Here is a 19,863-nt window from a genome sequence, read left to right as displayed (position 1 = left end):
AAAAGTCAAAGGACAAAAAGTAATACCAAAAAAACATGCCTTGCTGTACCTCCAGAAAAGTCCTAAGAATACATTCAAATATAATTTTAATTCAAATAAATAAGAAAGAAATGTGCAAACCCTAAATAGAAAATATCTACAGGGTAGGCAAAAGTAGGCTTACAGTTGTGAGTACACAAGTTTATTCTTATATTATTATTTATTAAATAGAGGCCTAGTGCACGAATTCATGCACGGGTGGGGTGCAGCTGGCCCCGACCCAATCAGGGCGGATCGGGGCCCGGCCTGTTGGGAGGAGAAGATGGCAGGAGGTTGGCCGGCCAGCCCACCATGATAGGGGCCTGATCAGGGCCAGGTCATCTGTGGGGAGGGGCCGCGGGTGATTGGTTGGTGGGTCCTGCCCCCAATTTGAGTGGGGGGGGGGCGATTGGAGATGGGGCCAACCATGGGGAGGGACTGTGGGTGGCAGGCTGGCCGACCCCACCCCCAAATGGGGTGAGGGGGGCCAATTGGGTGTCAGCAGCTAGGGGAGGGGCCATGGGAGGTTGGCCGGCCGGCCAGCCCTTTCCCGATTGGTGTGTATGTGTGTGGGGGGGCAATAGGGGGCAGAGCTGGCTGGGAGGAGGTGCCATGGGCCAGTTGAGGTGATGGGGACCCATCAGGGGTGGGGCCAGCTGGGGGGAGGGGCTGCAGGAGGTTGGCCAGATGTCCCCACCCCTTATTAGGGGGGCTATCAGGGGCAGGGCTGGCCAGGGGGAGGGGCTGCAGGCCAATCAGGGTTGGGCCAGCTGGGGGGAGGGGCCGCAGGAGGTTGGCGGGCCAGCTCCACCCCCCAATTGGGCTGGTTTGCTGGCCACAATAAGCATCATAGCAACTGGTCATTCTGGTCATTATGGTGTTCTGGTCGCTGGCTTTTTATATATAGAGATTATTGTATTATTTTCCATACAAACAACTATAAACCTACTTTTGCCCCACCCTTTATATAACATCACTGAAGGACATAAAACCAGATAGAGATGTATACCATCTTCCTGGATGGAAAGAACTTAATATTCTAAAAATTCCAATTCTCCCCAAATTAATATACCAATGCAATGCAGTTTCTATTAGTCTCACCACAGAAATGGCAGATATGCAAATTGTGTATACCTCTTCTGCTTATACACATACTCCATTATCCCATCACACTTCACTTAAACATAAGTTTAAAGATGAAATCATTAAGAATTCCAAGATATCAGTGGAGTATTAAACCAAGTGTGGTCCCTTCTGAGCATGGGCCTTGTGCAACTGCAGAGATTGCACACATACAAAGCCAACCCCGCCATCCCCGTCTCCATATTTAAAATGAAAATGATCCCTGCCATCTCTTCTTTTTCTCTACATCCTGATCTCCTTTTCCCCCAAAGCACTTATTTTCTCACGTACTGCAGAATTTATTTGTTAAGTGCATTGACTGGCTTCTACTGCTAGAATGGAAGCTCAACCCCGACTGGGATTTTGTTCACCGATGTATCATTCCATGTGCCTCTAACATGCCTGTAACATTGTAGGTGTTCAGTAAATATTTATTGAATTGAATGATAAAATGGACCCTCAAGTGCTAATAGGGCCTCTATCCTAGACTAATAAAACTCTATGAGGTAGAGCAGTGATTTTCAAGCTGTGTGCAGCAAGAATTTTGAAAATATGCAATACCTATTTTCCTCTTTTCCCTTAGATTGTCAAATTTTTAAAAATGACAACACTCAACACAATAGCGGTCTGGTATGAATGAATCAAAATTATACCTACTTTTTGTCAGATCAACAAAAAATATATTTTTTGGTGTGCAGCAGAATTTTAGTCATTAGTTTGTATGTGCCGTGAGATGAAAAAGGTTGAAAATCGCTGAGGTAGAGTTTTGTGGTGACTCCTCACTGGACATATGCTGCGTTGACTTCTGAACGTCAATGAAGAGCAGGGGGGTCCTTCACTCACATGCTTGTGTTGCTGTTCATTTGCAGGTTAATTGGGTAAAAATAACCTTAAAATGGTCCCAAGTTGGTTATATTGCCCATCTTTGAATCTGAACTAAGCTTTGGGTGTGGCCTTGCCCCACATTTAGGCAACATTACCAGCTGGCCTACTAATTCTTACCCACTGGCTCTAAATAACAAAGGAAAGGCTCGCTCCCTCAATTCTTTCTGCTGGCTCAGGTACCCCCACCCTCTGCTCATGCTATGAAGAGCCACAACAATATCAACTTGCTGCATATTAAAGTATGAAAAGTATGGATTTCTTTAAATGTAAGAACAAGTCTGAGAAGTTACACCAATCAAAATCCACGGTATGACTTTTAACAGAGTTGGGCTCTAAGCAGTATTGGGATTTTTCACTTTTTCACTGTTCTGGTTTGTTTTGTGAAGTGATCTGGCTTGGGTGTGGGAGGTGTTGCTGGGTAGTTTGGATTTCTGGTAGTAGATAAATCCACTATATTCTGAGGTGCACCCTCTGTTTGGGGAGAATTTTCAATAATAGGATCTTTTGTTACACGAAATTAAGAGTTCATCAGTTGATCTTGGAGAAACATGTGAAGTCATCATAAGTCCAAATCCAGATGTTACAATATCAGCAGCTGATTTTTCAAGAAATGTAACATGGTGGTTAAGAGTACAGGTACTAATGTCTAACTGCCCATGCTCAATCCTGTCTCTACTTGCCCCTACCTGGGTGGATTTACATTGGGTTTCTCCATGACTCAACTCTTTCCTCCATCAAAAGTGATGACAATGTTACTATACCTCATAGAGTTCTTGCGTAGATTGAATGTATTATTAAAATAACATCCGGCACAAAGTAAAAGCTCCATGAGTGTTAACTATCATCACTAGTTCTGCTTAGTAACTAGATATGGTGTTGACTGTGCTGAGCTCAAGAAGCAATGGAGAAATGCTTTTCCTAAAAGTAGATTTAGATAGGACTCTCAGTGTTCCCATGTGGTGTTATTAAGATAAACTAATTTGGGCTTTGAGAAATCCACTCTACTATAACTAGCCTTCCACTCTCTCTCTCAATCATTTTCAAGCAGAAAACTAAATGGGCTTTGGAATCAAGAGTGTGGGGGTGGGGCAGAAAGAGCCTCTTTGAGTCTGGATTTGGAGCATGAAAGTTCTTGGAGAGTTTTGTTGATGGGCGTTAAATTGGCCTCAGTATCTGGGAGCCTGATAGAAACTCCACAGGGTCCCTGATATTGAATTTCAGGCTCTTGAACCTGAGAAAAATCACAGCCAATGGCAGAATAAATCACTTTTGGAGCTGTCTTTTGGTTATCCCTAAGCATGCAGGAAAGCTTTATTAACCACTAGGACCTTAATTGGGGGGAATTCAAGATATTAGACTGGAGATGTAACATTTTAATAATTTTTAAAAACTGACTTTTTGTAGACCAAGCCACTAAAGCAGGAGTACACAACACTACATATTTCAGTTTTACCACATTGCTTAGTTCTGTAATGTTTGAAGTATTTATAACATGTATACTAATACATTATTTTAGAAATGACAAAAGAGAAAAAATATCATATATACACGTTTTAATCCATCTACACAAAAATTACTATAGTGGGGTCTTATCCTTTGAGGTCAGATCATGTTAATTATTCATTAAACAGCACAATCCAGAAAGTTCTAGAAAATGTGCCTCTGAATTCTATAGTATGTTTTAACAGCACCATTAAAGGCTATGAATATACGACTGAAGTAGTTCTGTTACATTTAATTTCTTTCTTTCAAATACCCTCTTTATTAAAATATAACTTAAATTCAGAAAAGTGCACAAATTATAAATGCACTTCTCTATAAATTATTACAAAGTGAACACACTCATGTAACTGTAGCCAGGAAAGTAAACAGCACCCCAGAAGCTATGCTCTTGAGACACTACCCTCCTGTCCTTCTCAAAGAAGAAGAGTGGAATCGCTGGGTATGCACATGCAGTATAAAATAGCAAATAATTATCCAAAGAGCAATATATCTGTTCCCACTACAAGTGTATGTGAATTCCACCTGCCTCACTTTTGCCAACACATGGAATTGTCAAAGTTTCTTAATTTTTGCCATTCTGGGAATGTGTAATGGTGTCTTATTGTGGTTTTAATTTGCAATTCCCTGACAACCAATATGGTTGAGGACGTTTTCATATCCCTACTGAGCATTGGGTAACCTCTTTTGTAAACTGTGTTTCAAATCTCTTGCCCATTTCCTACTGGAATGTCTTTTTCTTAATGTTGTAGATATTTCTTATATATGTTAACTATGAATATTTTAAATTTATGCATTGTGCAAATATTTTTCTTACTCTTTTGCCTTTTCAACTCCCACCAACAATTTCTTCAAGAATCTTGATCTCTTTAAATCTAGTTCTCAAACCTCTAGACCCCAGAGATTCAGAGGATTTCTATTCTAACTCTCTCACTCCTAACTGCAAAGTCCAATCATTTTCATGTCTTAGTATGATTGGAAGTTTCTAATTTTGATGTAATCCAATTTAGAATTCTTTTTGTTATTTGCAAAGATATTTTTGCCTATACAATCATGAAGATTTTTACCTACTATTTTCTAAGAGCTTTATCTTTCACATTTGGCTGCATAGTCCTTTTAGAATTTATTTTTGTATATGGTATTAAGTAGGAGGAATCACGATTCATATACACATACTAGAGGCCCTGGTGCATGAAAATTCATGCACTCGGGGGTGGGGGGGACGCCCCTCAGCCCGGCCTGCACCTTCCCGCAGTCTGGGACCCCTCAGAGGATGTCCACCTGCCAGGTTAGGCCTGCTCCCCAGAGGATCGGGCCTACGCTGGCAGTCAGACATCCCCCTGGCAGCTCGGGAGCCCCCTGGGGATGTCCAACTGACAGCTCTCACCACTACCCCTGTGCTTGCAGCCATTAGCTGGGCTTGTGACTGAGTGGAGCTCCCCCTGTGAGAGCTCACTGACTACCAGGGGCAGCTCCTGTGTTGAGCGTCTGCCCCTGGTGGTCAGTGCGCATCATAGTGACCAGTCGTTTCACCATTAGGGTCAAGTTGCATATTACCGTTTTATTATATAGGATACTCCTCAGCACTAATATTACCACAAATCAAGTATCCATATATGTGTCAGTCTATTTCTAAACCATCTATTCAGCTCAATTGGTCTACTTCTCTATTCTTTTGTCAATGTCACTCTGTCTTAATTATGGTAACTTTTTAATAAGTGTTGGTATCTAGTGATGCAAGTTCTCCAACTTTTTCTTCTCTAAGAATATCTTGACTGTTATTGGACCTTGGCATTTTAATATGAATTTTAGAATCAGTCTGTCAATTTCCACAAGCCAGCTGAAATTTTTATTAGGATTTTATTAAATCTGTAGATTACTTTGTGGAAAATTGAATTATGATATTGAGTCTTCTGATCCATAAATACAGCATTTCAATACCTTTCTCTTAATGTTTTAGTCTTATTCATACATGTTTTGCATGTCTTTAACTAGCTTTATTCTTAGGTATTTGATGTTTTTGTAATAGGTATCATTTAAAATATTTTCAAATTTATTGCTATAAAGACTAATTTGTATAATTTGCAGTATATTGATTTTTGAATCCAACAACCTTGCTAAAGTCACTTATAACTTATCTGTAGAATCTTTAGACTTTCTAAGTACATAATCACATCATCTCCTAATGAGTTTTATTTCTTCCTATTTGCCTTAACAATTCTTTTTCTTGCATTATTGTGTTGAGTAGAATCTCCATTATAATATTAAACAGAAGTAGTCATAGCAAGCATCTTTCCCTCATTGCTGATCTCAGGAATATTACTTTCAGTATTTCACCAGTTTGCTGTATAGAGGGGAGGGCAAAAGTAGGTTTACAATTGTGAGTACATGAGTTTATTTCATTAGTTATATTACAACTGTAAATCTACTTTTGCTTACCTGTATAATTTTTTATATGGTCAGATTAAGAAAATTCCTTTTGATTCCTAATTTGCAGTGATATTAACAATGGATATTGAATTTAACATTTTTCTGCTTGAGATTTTTCCCTTGTTTATATGGTAAATTGCACTGATTTTCAAATATTTTATCAATTTTGCATTCTTAATACAAGCCTAATATGGTTGTGATATAGTTCCCTTTTTATATATATCACTGAGTTTGGATTTTTAATATTTAGGACTTTAGCATCTAGGCTTATGAGAGATTACTCTATAATTTTCCATCCTTATATCTTTGCTTTAGCATCAAGGCTATGTTGGGATCGTAAGTGTTGGGAATTTCTTCCTCCTTTTCTATTGTTTGTGAAAAATTGGTATTACTTCTTCCTTTAATGTTTACAGGAATCAAGAAAGTCATCTGAGCCCAAGTTTTCTTCACAGCAAAGTCTTTAAGGATTCACTATTTTAATATACATAAAATTGTTAATGTTTTCTATTTTATATGATTGTTATTCTGTTTTTTTAAAAAATTTTTTTTGAAGTATAACCACTTAATCTAATTTTTAAAGTTTATTGGCAAATAGTTCTGGTCATATTAACCTTTTGCTTTCCTTTTAATGTCTGAAGAACATGTACATAGGTTTCCCTCTTCTCTGATATTGGTTGGTTGTGTTTTCTCTTTTTTTCTGATCAGCTCTTGCAGAGGTTTATCAGTTTTCATTAGTCTTTTCAGAAAAACAACTTTTTAATTATTTATTGGGGTGGCATTTTTTAATAAAATTATATAGGTTGCCAGTGTACGACTCTATGTATGGTACATCATTTGTATATCACATTGTGCTTACCACCCAAAATAAAATCTTCGGTCACCATATATTTGACCCTCTTTACCCTTTACTCTCCCACCCCCTTCCCACTGGTAACCACCATACTGTTGTCTGTGTCTATGAGTTTTGTCGATTGTTCATTTGTTGAAAAGATAAAACTGCCATTTGCAACACAGGGATGGATCTTGAGAATATAGTGCTAAGCAAACTAACTCAGAAAAAGTCAAGAACCTTATAACTTCACTCATATGTGGGATATAAAAGTTTTTACTAATCATTTCTCTTGTATGTTTTATATTTTACTCTATTTTCCTTCTTTCCTATGTGTGTTTATTTTGATATTTTATTCTAACCTTTTAAAATGGATATTTAAATAATTGTTTTCACCTTTGTTTCTTTTCCAATAAATTCACTTAAGCTTTAAATTTTTCTCTATGCATTACTTAAGCTGGCTCCCACAAGTTCTGATAAGCTGTATTTTTACCATTCAGTTCAAATCTTTTCTAACTTTTATAGTAATTTTTTTACTGCTGAGTTACTTAGAAATTATTTCATTTCCAAGCATAAGAAAAGGTTTTAGTAAACTTTTATTTCTAGCACACTTCCACTGTAATCACAGCACATACTCTGAATAATTTCAAGTTTTTTATAACTGTTAAGACATTACAGTCTAGTACATAATCAATTTTGTAAATTTCTATGTGCACTTTAAGTAAACATGCATCCTGGGGTTATGTGTGACTACCATTTACTTTTATATAATCTTTATAGAAAAATCAAATTATTAAAATATATTTTAAAGACCTCTTTACTGATGAAAGTAAAACTTGTATTAAAATTAAAATTTTCCAGAATTTTAATGACATTTGTATCCATAAATTTCTAATATTCAATATTGTAAAAATGTTCTTTTGATCAAAAATAATTTTCATTGTTAATAAAATTGCTGAAGCAGAATAAAGGCAGCTGAAATATAAGAATGACAATATGGTTTATTTTTCCTTTCAGATTTAGAAATAAATTACCTCTAGAGAATTTTGCTAACCCTTTGTTAACTGGTAGCTTGCTTTAGACAACCTAGTTATGTCAAACTTCTAAAAGACCCAAAAAATATGCTTTCAAGCACCTGAGATCCATCAAATATAAGAAAATTGTGGTATATCCATAATTTGCAATTACACTTTTCCACATACTATTGTCAAGTAGTCATTTTTGTTAACCTTGCTGAGATAAACATGTTTTCTGTGGGATTACAGTTAAGTATAATAGCTAAGAACTATGTTACAGATCTTTAGTATCTCAAGATCTACGGTGTCTTCCAAGAAGTAGCTACCTGACATCCTCAGAATTAAAGTGGAATATTCTGGCTCCGAAGTGGGAATCAAGATGTAAAGCATTCCTAGCTTGTAAACAGTCCGACTACAGGAAGTCACCTATATACTTCCCGATTTAAACTTTCTGAAGGACTGACTCCAGCTGTCATTCCTTTTGAGTCTACACATTATATCCATACACTAAAATGCTAGAAAGTTTTTTTTCTTTTGTGCTTTTAAAAAAAATTATTATACATCTATCAAATAATGTATTATTTAAATTTCAAAACCACTCCCCTATGTTACAAAGACATGGACTGGAACATAGATTTTTTTCTTCTGCCACATTTCTAGTACTTTTGAGAAAAATGCAGATTAAAGTTTTTTAAGGCATGTCTTTATTATTTCAGAGAGGAAGGGACAGGGAGAGATAGGAACATCAATAATGAGAGAATCATTGATTGGCTGCTGCTTCCTGCATGGCCCCTATTAGGGATTGAGCCCACAACCCAGGCATGTGCCCTGACTAGGAATGGAACCGTGATGTCCTGGTTCATAGGTCAACACTCAACCAGAGCCACACCAGCCAGGCAAAATAGTTTAAAATTTTTACATGACCTTAACCAACTTCTCCTAGTAAGAAAATAGATGTTCTTCCCTCACTCACTGATATTCCCCCTAAACCTATGGTTATCTAATGTCTCTCTGCCTCAGTTCCTTCAGTTGCAAAATGGGGATAATAGTACCTAAGTCCCAGTGTGAGAATTAAGTGTAATATGTTCTTAGCAAGATGCCTGACATTTAGTAGTTGTTTAATAAGAGGTAACTTTAACAGCTTTACCTATCTCAACTCTAACTAGCCCACAAATTTAATAACTCTCTGGCCTCTTAGAGCACCTGGATCCATGCTATTATAGCACTTATTAGAGAGTATTATAATCTGTTGCATGCATTAACTCTCTCACTAGGCTAGACTCTCGAAGGCAGGATCTTTCTATTTACCCTAATATTCCTACCTTCTAATTCAGTGTCTGAAAAAAAAAAAAAAGAATTTTATGAGTGGGGAAATAAGGACACGTATGTAATACCTTAATCAATAAATAAATTTAAAAAAAAGAATTTCAATGTTTGTCAGATGAAGAATGACTGAATGAAGTGATCCCACATGGGAACAGAAGCACCTTCAAAAAATAATAAAAGTGGTAAGGATGATAAATGACCACAAAGGTCTTTTTTCCTCACTTTACAACAGTTGCACAAAGTCATATAATTAGTAAGTAACAAAGCCAAGATGCATACATCTGCCATTTGTTTGATTCATGAACCTTAGCTCTTAATCACAATGGTATATGGTCACTGCATGCTGGTAGTGTTGTGGGAGGATTTGACTCTCAGATAGTCTCAGTTGGTTCAGATATGACTTCTTCACTTAATCTGTTTCTGACATCTCATAAGTTATTAACAGAAAGCCTGCATAAAATTATAGAATTTTAGCCTTAACAATGATCATTGAGACCTAATAAGAAAACTGAGAGTTGAGTAATTTGTCCATGTAGACTTCTAGTTCATAAAGTTTACATGCATTAATACAATCCAGATATGGACTCCTTTCTCACATAAAGTTGATCTTAATTGTATTTTTATCTATGGCTTATAAAACAATTGAATAATGATATTTTCTTTGAACTTTATTAGTAAAAATACCCTCTTGGTATTCAATCCTTAGTGGTCAGATTTCCATTCACACAATCAGTTTCTCTGATGTTCTCTATCATTAATTAGCAACTACTCAGTGTAGCAAGAAGATACATTATTGAACAACATATTGTATACATTTGAAATTTAATTCCTTCAAAATATAAATTCCATGTTTTGGGCATGAACACTTTAACCTTCTCAATTCAGCTTTACTAATTTGCTCACCACAGTAAAAGAAAAATACCAGTGCACCAAAAATAGTTGTTTCTGAATAATGGAATTATGAGTAATTTTTATTCAGAATTTAAAAATCTTTACATTTTCTGTAATGACTCTTTTCATTCTAGCTTTATCCTAAAGCCAAAGCTTTGGGGGCTCAATAGGGTGATCAAACCCTCCTTGAGTGGAGAGGAAAAAAACCCGTTGGAGTTCAAGTGGGGTGAGAAAGGTACCACACAAAGAAAGGAATGTGTGTGTGTGTGTACACATTTAAAATATGTACGTGTGTGCTGTACACACACAAAGCCCTCCAGCACTGTCCACCGAGGAGGAGTGAGGGCAGTGACATCCCAATCACAAGCACATCTCATGCACAAATCATGGCTTCTAAATAGCAATTTTCGGGAGAGAACCAAGATGGCGGCATAGGTTAACGCCGGAGTTTGCTGCTTTGAACAACTACTTCAAAAGTGAAACTAAAACACGGAACGGACATCACCCAGAACCACAGGAACGCTGGCTGAGTGGAAGTCCTACAACTAGGAGGAAAGAGAAACGCACACGGACACTCAGAGGAGGCGCAGTGCTGAAGTCAAATTCTGAGGTGCGGAGTGCGCGGAGCGGGCTGGCGGCGGAGGACGCGGTTGGCGTTTTCAACCGGGAGGGAGTCGCAGACTCTGAGCTCCAGATCCGGGCGAGTCTTTAGGGACCCAGACTCAAACGGGAGAAGCGGGACTGTCTGGCTTCGGTCAGAGCGAGTGCAGCTTTCTCTCCCAGCTTTGCAGCGGGTGCTGGGACTCAGAGAGGGAGAGCCCCTGGGGACAGGACTGAGAGCTGCCATAACTGCTCTCTCTGGCCCACCCTGTTGATCCTGTGCGACCCGCCCCGCCCAAGCCCTGCACAGAGGCATTTGCCAGATAGCCTCAGGCAAAGGCTAGATTAGCACCTCCCTAGAGGACAGAAGTTCTCTCACTGCTGACACAGCTGATTCTCATAGCCACTTGGCCTGGAGGTCAAACCCTCCCTGGAATTAGCTACAACAATCAAGATTTAACTATAAGACTGCGAACAAAGACCACTAGGGGGTGCACCAAGGAAGCATGACAAAATGCGGAGACAAAGAAACAGGACAAAATTGTCAATGGAAGATATAGAGTTCAGAACCACACTTTTAAGGTCTCTCAAGAACTGTTTAGAAGCTGCCGATAAACTTAATGAGATCTACACGAAAACTAATAAGACCCTCGATCTTATATTGGGGAACCAACTAGAAATTAAGCATACACGGACTGAAATAACGAATATTATACAGACGCCCGACAGCAGACCAGAGGAGTGCAAGAATCAAGTCAATGATTTGAAATGCGAGGAAGCAAAAAACATCCAACCGGAAAAGCAAAATGAAAAAAGAATCCAAAAATGCGAGGATAGTGTAAGGAGCCTCTGGGACAGCTTCAAGCGTACCAACATCAGAATTATAGGGGTGCCAGAAGATGAGAGAGAGCAAGATATTGAAAACCTATTTGAAGAAATAATGACAGAAAACTTCCCCCACCTGGTGAAAGAAATGGACTTACAGGTCCAAGAAGCGCGGAGAACCCCAAACAAAAGGAATCCAAAGAGGACCACACCAAGACACATCATAATTAAAATGCCAAGAGCAAAAGATAAAGAGAGAATCTTAAAAACAGCAAGAGAAAGAAACTCAGTTACCTACAAGGGAATACCCATACGACTGTCAGCTGATTTCTCAACAGAAACTTTGCAGGCCAGAAGGGAGTGGCAAGAAATATTCAAAGTGATGAATACCAAGAACCTACAACCAAGATTACTTTATCCAGCAAAGCTATCATTCAGAATTGAAGGTCAGATAAAGAGCTTCACAGATAAGGAAAAGCTAAAGGAGTTCATCACCACCAAACCAGGATTATATGAAATGCTAAAAGGTATCCTTTAAGAAGAGGAAGAGGAAGAAAAAGGTAAAGATACAAATTATGAACAACAAATATGCATCTATCAACAAGTGAATCTAAGAATCAAGTGAATAAATAATCTGATGAACAGAATGAACTGTTGATTATAATAGAATCAGGGACATAGAAAGGGAATGGACTGACTATTCTTGGGGGGGAAAGGGGTGTGGGAGATGTGGGAAGAGACTGGACAAAAATCGTGCACCTATGGATGAGGACAGTGGGTGGGGAGTGAGGGCAGAGGGTGGGGTGGGAACTGGGAGGAGGGGAGTTATGGGGGGGAAAAAAAGAGGAACAAATGTAATAATCTGAACAATAAAGATTTAATTTAAAAAAAATAAAAAAAAAATAAATAGCAATTTTCACTAAAAGGTGTAAAAATGGCTGATTCCAGAGCTGGACAAGGCAAGTACAAGACGAGTTTGGAAATCCTGTGTGCACAAAAGAGCTTAATAAAATGTTGACAACATGTCAAAATGACACAGAAGCCAACTGGAAGGAGCTCCCACTGGCCAAATGTGGGATAATTTAAGAGTCAAAAGAAATAACAGATAATCCAATGTCTAGAAAACCACAAATCTCTGCTAATGTTAATAAATGAAATTTTGATTAGGAGCAAGATATATACAGTGGGGCCTTGACTTACGAGTTTAATTTGTTCCATGACGGATTACTCGTATGTTAAATCATAAGGTGAACGAGTGAGACACGTGATGCTGGGCTGATGTTGTGGCGTTCACTGTGACGTTCGCTGTGCCAACTAGCGGTGGGGTATCTGAAGCTGGCTCATAACCCGAATTTTAGCTCGCAACTCAAAGCAAAAAATCGGCCGAGAGACAGCTCGTATCTCAAAAAACTTGTTAGTCGGGACACTCGTAAGTCAAGGCCCCACTATATATATCTTCAAATTATATATATACTAAAGGCCTGTTGCACGAAAAGATTTGTGCAATAGGCCTTCCCTTACCCTGGCTGCCGGCGCCGGTTTTCCTCCAGCACCCGGGACCCAGGCCTTCGCTCCGGCCAGAGCCGCCTTCAGTCTTTGCTGCTCTGGCCGAAGCTGCCTTCAGTCTTTGCTCCGCCACTTCATGCCTACGTATGGAAATTAACCGCCAACTTTGTTGGTGGATAATTTGCATATCACGCTGATTAGCCAATGGAAGGTGTAGCGAAGGTATGGTCAATTACCATGTTTGTCTATTATTAGATAAGATTTTAGGGGCCCAGTGCACGAATTCGTGCACCTTGAAAGGATCTGTGGGCCGCGAGGCTGCAGTAGGCACAGGGGTGGGTCTCGGCCCATCCTCTGCACCATGGCCCCACGTCCTCTGTCTGCTGGCAGCCTCACTCCTGTGGCCACAGCTCCCATGCATTGACGGCGCTGGCCCCACTTACACCTGCTGACGGCATGGAGTGACTGGGGCAGCTGCCAGCAGTGGGTGCGAGCGGGGCCGGTGCCATCAGTGGGTATGAGTGGCGGCTGCTGCCCCGATCACCCCTCAGGAGCAAGAGGGAGGTGGAGAAGCCCTCAGGGGCGGTCAGGACCAGCAGCCGCCACTCACACCCGCTGATGGTGCCAATGATCGGGACCGGCACCGGGCACGGGCAGCGGGTGCAAGAGGAGACTCCAGTGCCAGCTGCAGGTGCAAGCACCGGGCAAGACCATGGTGTGTGGGAGCAAAAAATTTTCAGTAACCACCAGAGGCTTGCCCCAATGACAGTGACCAGTGCCCCGCCTTGGTCTGGCACTCCCGCTCACCTGGTCCACCATCCCGCCGCAGCCAATGCCCGCCATGTTCCACACACACCCTCTGGTGGTCAGCACATGTCATAGCAACCAGCTGTTCGATTGTTTCGCTGTTCAGTCTATTTGCATATTAGCCTTTTATTATACAGTATATGTTAGAGGCCCAGTGCACGAATTCGTGCACGAGTGGGGTCCCTCAGCCTGGCGGGTGATTGGGGTCAATTGGGGCATCTCGCCTGGTCCTGATTAGGGCCGCAGGAGGTTGGCCGGATGATGTGTGGGGGAGTGGCTGCAGGAGGTTCCGATCAGAGCGATCAGGGCCAGTCGGCAAGGGGAAAGGGACCATGGGAGGTTGGCTGTGGGAGCTCACTGACCACAAGGGAGCGACTCCTACATTGAGAGTCTGCCCCCTGATGGTCAGTGCACATCATAGTGACTGGTCGACCAGTCATTCAGTCCTAATGGTTGTTTAGACTTTTATATATATAGATGGCTTAAAACTACCCCTCCCCCCAAAAAAAATTACAGAGGGAAAAATAGTACATTTACATTACAGAGAAGGAGCCTGATAGGTAGTACCTTAACCAACTGGTCAAGATGATCATCATCAGAAATGAGGAAAATTGAAATTGTGTACTACCTGACAATGCAATGAGAGCACAAATTTGCTTCTGTAATATCCCTGCCAAAAAAGCACAACTGGAATCTAATCAGTAGTAAACCCAAATTTAGGGACAGACATTTTACAAAATAACTGGCCTACAAAAGTGCCAGGGTAACTAAAGTCAAGGAAAGACAAGGAACTGTTCCAGAGTGAAAGAAACAAAAGAGCCTACAACCTAAGGTGACAGATGATTCTGAACTGAATCATTACAAAACATTATTGGGACAATTAGTGAAATTTGAATGGTGTCTGAGGATTACATGGGAGAAATGTTAACTTCCTGGTTTTTATGGTTGTATTGTGGTTATATAGAATTCCTTTTTCCTGGGAATAAAGAAGTACCAAAGGGTGTTATGGCACCGTGACAGCAACGTACTCTCAAAGTGGAACATTTTTATTTGTATTGTATTTACCACCTTTCTGTAAATTTGAGACTGTTTCAAATTTTTTCTTTAAAAAGCAGAATGCAGAGAACCAATCTACAGATTCTTAAGAGTTGATAAAGGAATTCATGAGATATATAACTCTAAAAAAACGTAACTTTAATTACAATGGACTTTGTCCAACTCCTGTGTCCACTGTGTACATATGTTCTTCAAAACTGTTTTAGTTTTGTCATTAAGTTGCCCAAAATTTTTCTCACAAATAGCTTTCAGAATTTCATTTAAACATCAGCACGTGCACACAAGTGCACACACGTACACACGAATTCTGTTAGGATAGTGACATGTTCATAGGTGCTGTTCAGTAGAGAGAAGCTATGTGAGTTCTATTTTTAAAATCAAACAAAAATATAGGTATTACTATAAAAATAACATCTCCCCCATGTGGCAAAAATTAAAAATACATCCCACTGGAGAATCCTAATATAGAGGCACTTAGTATTGTTCCATATAAAGTTTTTCACATACCGGTAACTCCATGTGAATCCTCTAAATAGTACACCGCATCTGCAAACAATATACTTAGAGGTAGTTTCACAGTTTTCTTTAGGTCAGCATTTTCCAGATCCTATTTGGATAATATTCTCTATAGCAAAAGGCTACAGATTTAACAGAACTGCCATAACAAAACACCAGAGTTCAAATTTACCCACAGTATAAAGGTTAAAATGATAGGCAGGTAAAAAGGGATGGTCTTTCAAAAGCATCAGCCAATTTAAGATAACAGGGGCATCGAGAACGCTTCCTAAGTCTCCAAGTTTAATCTAAAAAATTTGACAGCCACCATTGGAAATTAATTCCTTGGTGTTGGCTCCATCCAATCTTCACGCTTAGTTTATTAATATGAAGATACTCTGGAAGGGATAAACATTTTCCTTCACTTAAAATTGCCAATGCTGAAAACAAGAGTAAGTCATTCATCTGAGCTACAAGTGAAACTTAACTTATTCCAGATTTTTACTCCTATTCTTAACCCTCTATGCACCTTCCTACTAGTCACTACTAGACACTGATAATTCTGTTGTACTGACCTTCCAGTGATTATAACTTAAGTGGTTTTTGAAAGTAAACTTAATTCGTTTCAGACTTTTAAATTAAAAATGGCTCAGTTGGATACTGTCTCTTCAACACGGTAATATAAATATTAGTATCTTGGCTAAAATGAATTATTGACAAATTTAATACATGTTGCACAGTACATATTAATATAGAAAAATACATGTTATCAGCAGCATAATGTTGACCATGTTCTAATCCATTCCACCTGCTCAAATATTAGTGCAAATAATTATATATTTGTAATGCATCACTGCTGTCTAGCACAAATCTATGCCTTCTGAACAAATGACTTTCCTCTGAGGTTGTTTGCTGTTGGAGTATGATGTGATACATTCATATTTAAATTGGCTTTGTATGATGTGGCAGACTGCAGCCTTCTAAACCACTTAGAAAATGAGCAAGTGTTGTTAATTACTTGTCTCTCCCCCCAAAAGTGACATTAATCATACAGTGTTAAAGTATACAGGACCTAGTTTAAAAATACCAATCTTGTTAAAAGCCCATGGTTATCTGCCTAGCTGCTCCAAATCTCCAATTAAAATTCTTACTCTAATATATCAGGTTTCTCTCTCATATGCTCTTGAGGGGCTGTTTCTCCCCTAAATTTAGAAAAAACAAAACAAAAAACTGATCAGTGGCAGAAGTAAAAGTTAAGAGTTAAGGCAATTTTTAAAAAGATTAAACATGCAATTTTTGATACATAAAAATGACTACCTAGTCTTAATAAACTGAGTACATTTTCCTTTACATTTTAATTCCAGCATTAGCCATTTAAAAACTACCAATGCACTAACTAACAGAACTGGCAAACTTATGACACTAAAAGAGTCTTGTTTTTGAAGGCAGAAGTCCTGATTTCGTCATATCTTCCAAAGAGGTGTCATTTACTCCCATGTTACAAGATATGATACAAAATACTCTTTCTAGTACAAAATTATGAAGCAGAAACAGTAGTGATTATGTAAAATAATACTCACTAAAGATAGTTTTTTTATGGAACTATTTCTACTAGGTACAAAATTAATATTCAATTAAAATTTCATGACCACTTATAAAATTTTAAAAAATTTAAAAACTATGACCAATCTTGTTAAGCCCCCAGTTATCTGCCTAGCATTTAAAAAACCCAATACTAAATTGGATATACTGTATGTCCACTTCATAATCTAAACATTACAATGAGAAATAAACATTTGATGAAAAGAAAATCAGATTAACCAAAACTATTGAGCCTATAAAAAAGGACCTATTTAATGTTAAACAGAATTGTATACAGAACATAGAGTGAGCAAGAAAGATGTTCCAATTTCAGCTTATTACTAGCTATACACCTTTAACACGTCTACTTCACCTTTTTGTGCCTTAGGTGTTGCATCTGTCAAATGGATATAAAAGTACCCAACCCCAAGGGCTGCTTTGAAATCAAAGAAGATAATATATGCAAAGGGCTTAGCATAGTGCATAGGACTTAAATCAATAAATGTAGCTGTAGTTATCTTTATTAATTTAAAAATTGCTGCTTTTAATGTAGAATTATTTACTCTAACAATATGGGCTGGTATTTTACTCTAAACTAAGCACACTTGTATTTCAGGACAGAGTTTTTCAAGCAGAAAAAAAAAGTACTGCAGGAACCGAATATAATTAAACTAAGTGGATGAAAGCACAGAATGTTTGCTATGAAATTCTCCATTAGAAATCAGAACTCAGTATGCTACTAGAAAGCATCTCACATTTGTGAGTGAATGGGCAGTTTATGGGAAATATGCAGAATATTTTTGCATTAAAAAAAGTATAACTACCAGATATGAACTTTTTAAGTCACTAACAAATTATGCACTGAATGAACCTTAATTAATTACTCTCACATACAATTCAAGCATGCCTCAGGCACTGGCTTATAAACATGACCACCTTTGGGGCTTTTGTGGTATTTCAGGAACCAAATACAGTACATGTATCTCTTTATCTGGATACATGTAAATATTCGTCACAGATAAGAAAAAGGCACTTTAAGGGAGCAGTACATTCTCCACTTTGAATCAATCTACTGGCTGATAATTAAATTATTTCACTAAGAGCCAGATAATAAAATATTTAAAAGGAAAATGGCTTAAAATATATCATAAATTAAGATACTTAGCAGCTTTTCTTTTTGGTGAAAGTCTGATCTTTTATTTTATATATATATATAATTTTAATATATTTGTATTGATTTCAGAGAGGAAGGGAGAGGGGAGAGATAGGAACATCAGTGATGAGAATCACTGATGGGCTGCCTCCTGCACACCCCCTACTGGGGATTGAGCCGGCAACCTGGGCATGTGCCCTTGACGGGAATCAAACCCAGGACCCTTCAGTACACAGGCCAATGCTCTATTCACCGAGCCAAACCAGTTAGGGCTTAAATATGTTTTTACTGATTTAGGAGAGAGAGAGAAAAAAAAATCAATTGACTGCCTCCTGCACACCCCATACTGGGGATCAAGCCCGCAATCTGGGCATGTGCCCTGACCAGGAATAGAACATTGACCCCTTGATATGTGGGACAGCACTCAAACAATTGAGTCACACCGACTAGGCTAGACTTCCTTCCTAAGCTTGTGTTCTGTATTTCACTTTCTGTACCATTTTATACAAACATAATATACTCAAGTCTTAGAAAAATAATTAATTTTCAATGTTTTAGAGTATATTTTCAACTTCAAAATATTACCTAAATATTGCCTGTTAATTCATGTGAAACTGCAGAAAATTGCAAAGATTATCCTTAGTCAAACGTTGGCTAACGTTACTAATATACAAAGTTCCATTATTGCTATCTGAAATTTTACCATGTACATTTTACTCAATAATCATCTCTTTTGAGCATAAATTTTGGGCAAAATTTTATAGTGGCTGTGAATATAAAAATATTTTAAAAATTGGAATATGAAGAATGCACGTTGCTTTGCACAACAAAAAAAATTTTTCTTAATCTGTTCAGGTGAAATTTCTAATCTTGATTATATAGTGAAGTATTTCCCTATTGAAAAAGAAAGTGAGAAGACCTATGATATGAAAACTAAGGAACATCTTAAAAATTTAAATAAAAATAATTTATGAAATTCAGTATGGGTGTTCTTAAATGTAAAATATGAAGTGAAATAAAAAAAACAATTGCAGGGAATTTGTTTATTGAGCATTAATGTTAACACTTCTAAATTAAGTATTCACTTTTGAGTTTTGTCACTGCCCTGTCAATGGACATAATGGAAAATACTGCAGAGAACTCAAGCATGGAAATAATAAACAAAATATCTATGCAACAAGTATATGCTGTACATTTAAAAAATTAATCCAAACAAAATAATTTGAAGCACTTCTCTGATTTGGAAGTCTTAAAATGTTCTCCCATGTTTTATTTGAGGTCCCTCCTCCCCATTTTTTACAAATTGACACTGTATACAAAGAGTTCAAATGGCCAGTAAAACTACTGCTTTAAAATTGTTGGCTTTAAGTAACAGAGGTATAATTTGAATTCACATCAGAGCTTTCTAAAAATGGCAATAGTACAAGCATATAACTTTCTCTAGTATCCAAAACCTGTTCTGGCTCTCCCTTGGCTAAAGAACAGAAAACTAGACAGCCTTCTAAAGCTGCCACAATTTTCTTAAATGCTTTAATAAGAAATGGCGTACTTCATTTCTCTTGTTTACCTTGATAACACTGGGCTAAACAGAAAAAGAAGGAAATTCAGTCAACAATAACTTAAACAGTAGCTAGCTCTAGACCTGAAAGTTCAGGTAAAGTGGATGACCATTCAGAAACATTCTTAAAAGAAGTTTTCCAAAATTAGGCCAAAAAAGCCTAGTTAGAGAAAAAATACCAAGAATGAATTGAACATTAAAGTTTATCTGTTCCTATAAGGCTATGAATACAATGGAAGCTGAAATTACATGTAGTTAAGAATGC

Source organism: Myotis daubentonii, chromosome 1, assembly GCF_963259705.1.
Source record: "Myotis daubentonii chromosome 1, mMyoDau2.1, whole genome shotgun sequence".
Classification (NCBI taxonomy): domain Eukaryota; kingdom Metazoa; phylum Chordata; class Mammalia; order Chiroptera; family Vespertilionidae; genus Myotis; species Myotis daubentonii.
The sequence above is the reverse complement of the archived record's forward strand: the minus strand, read 5'-3'. Positions refer to the sequence as shown.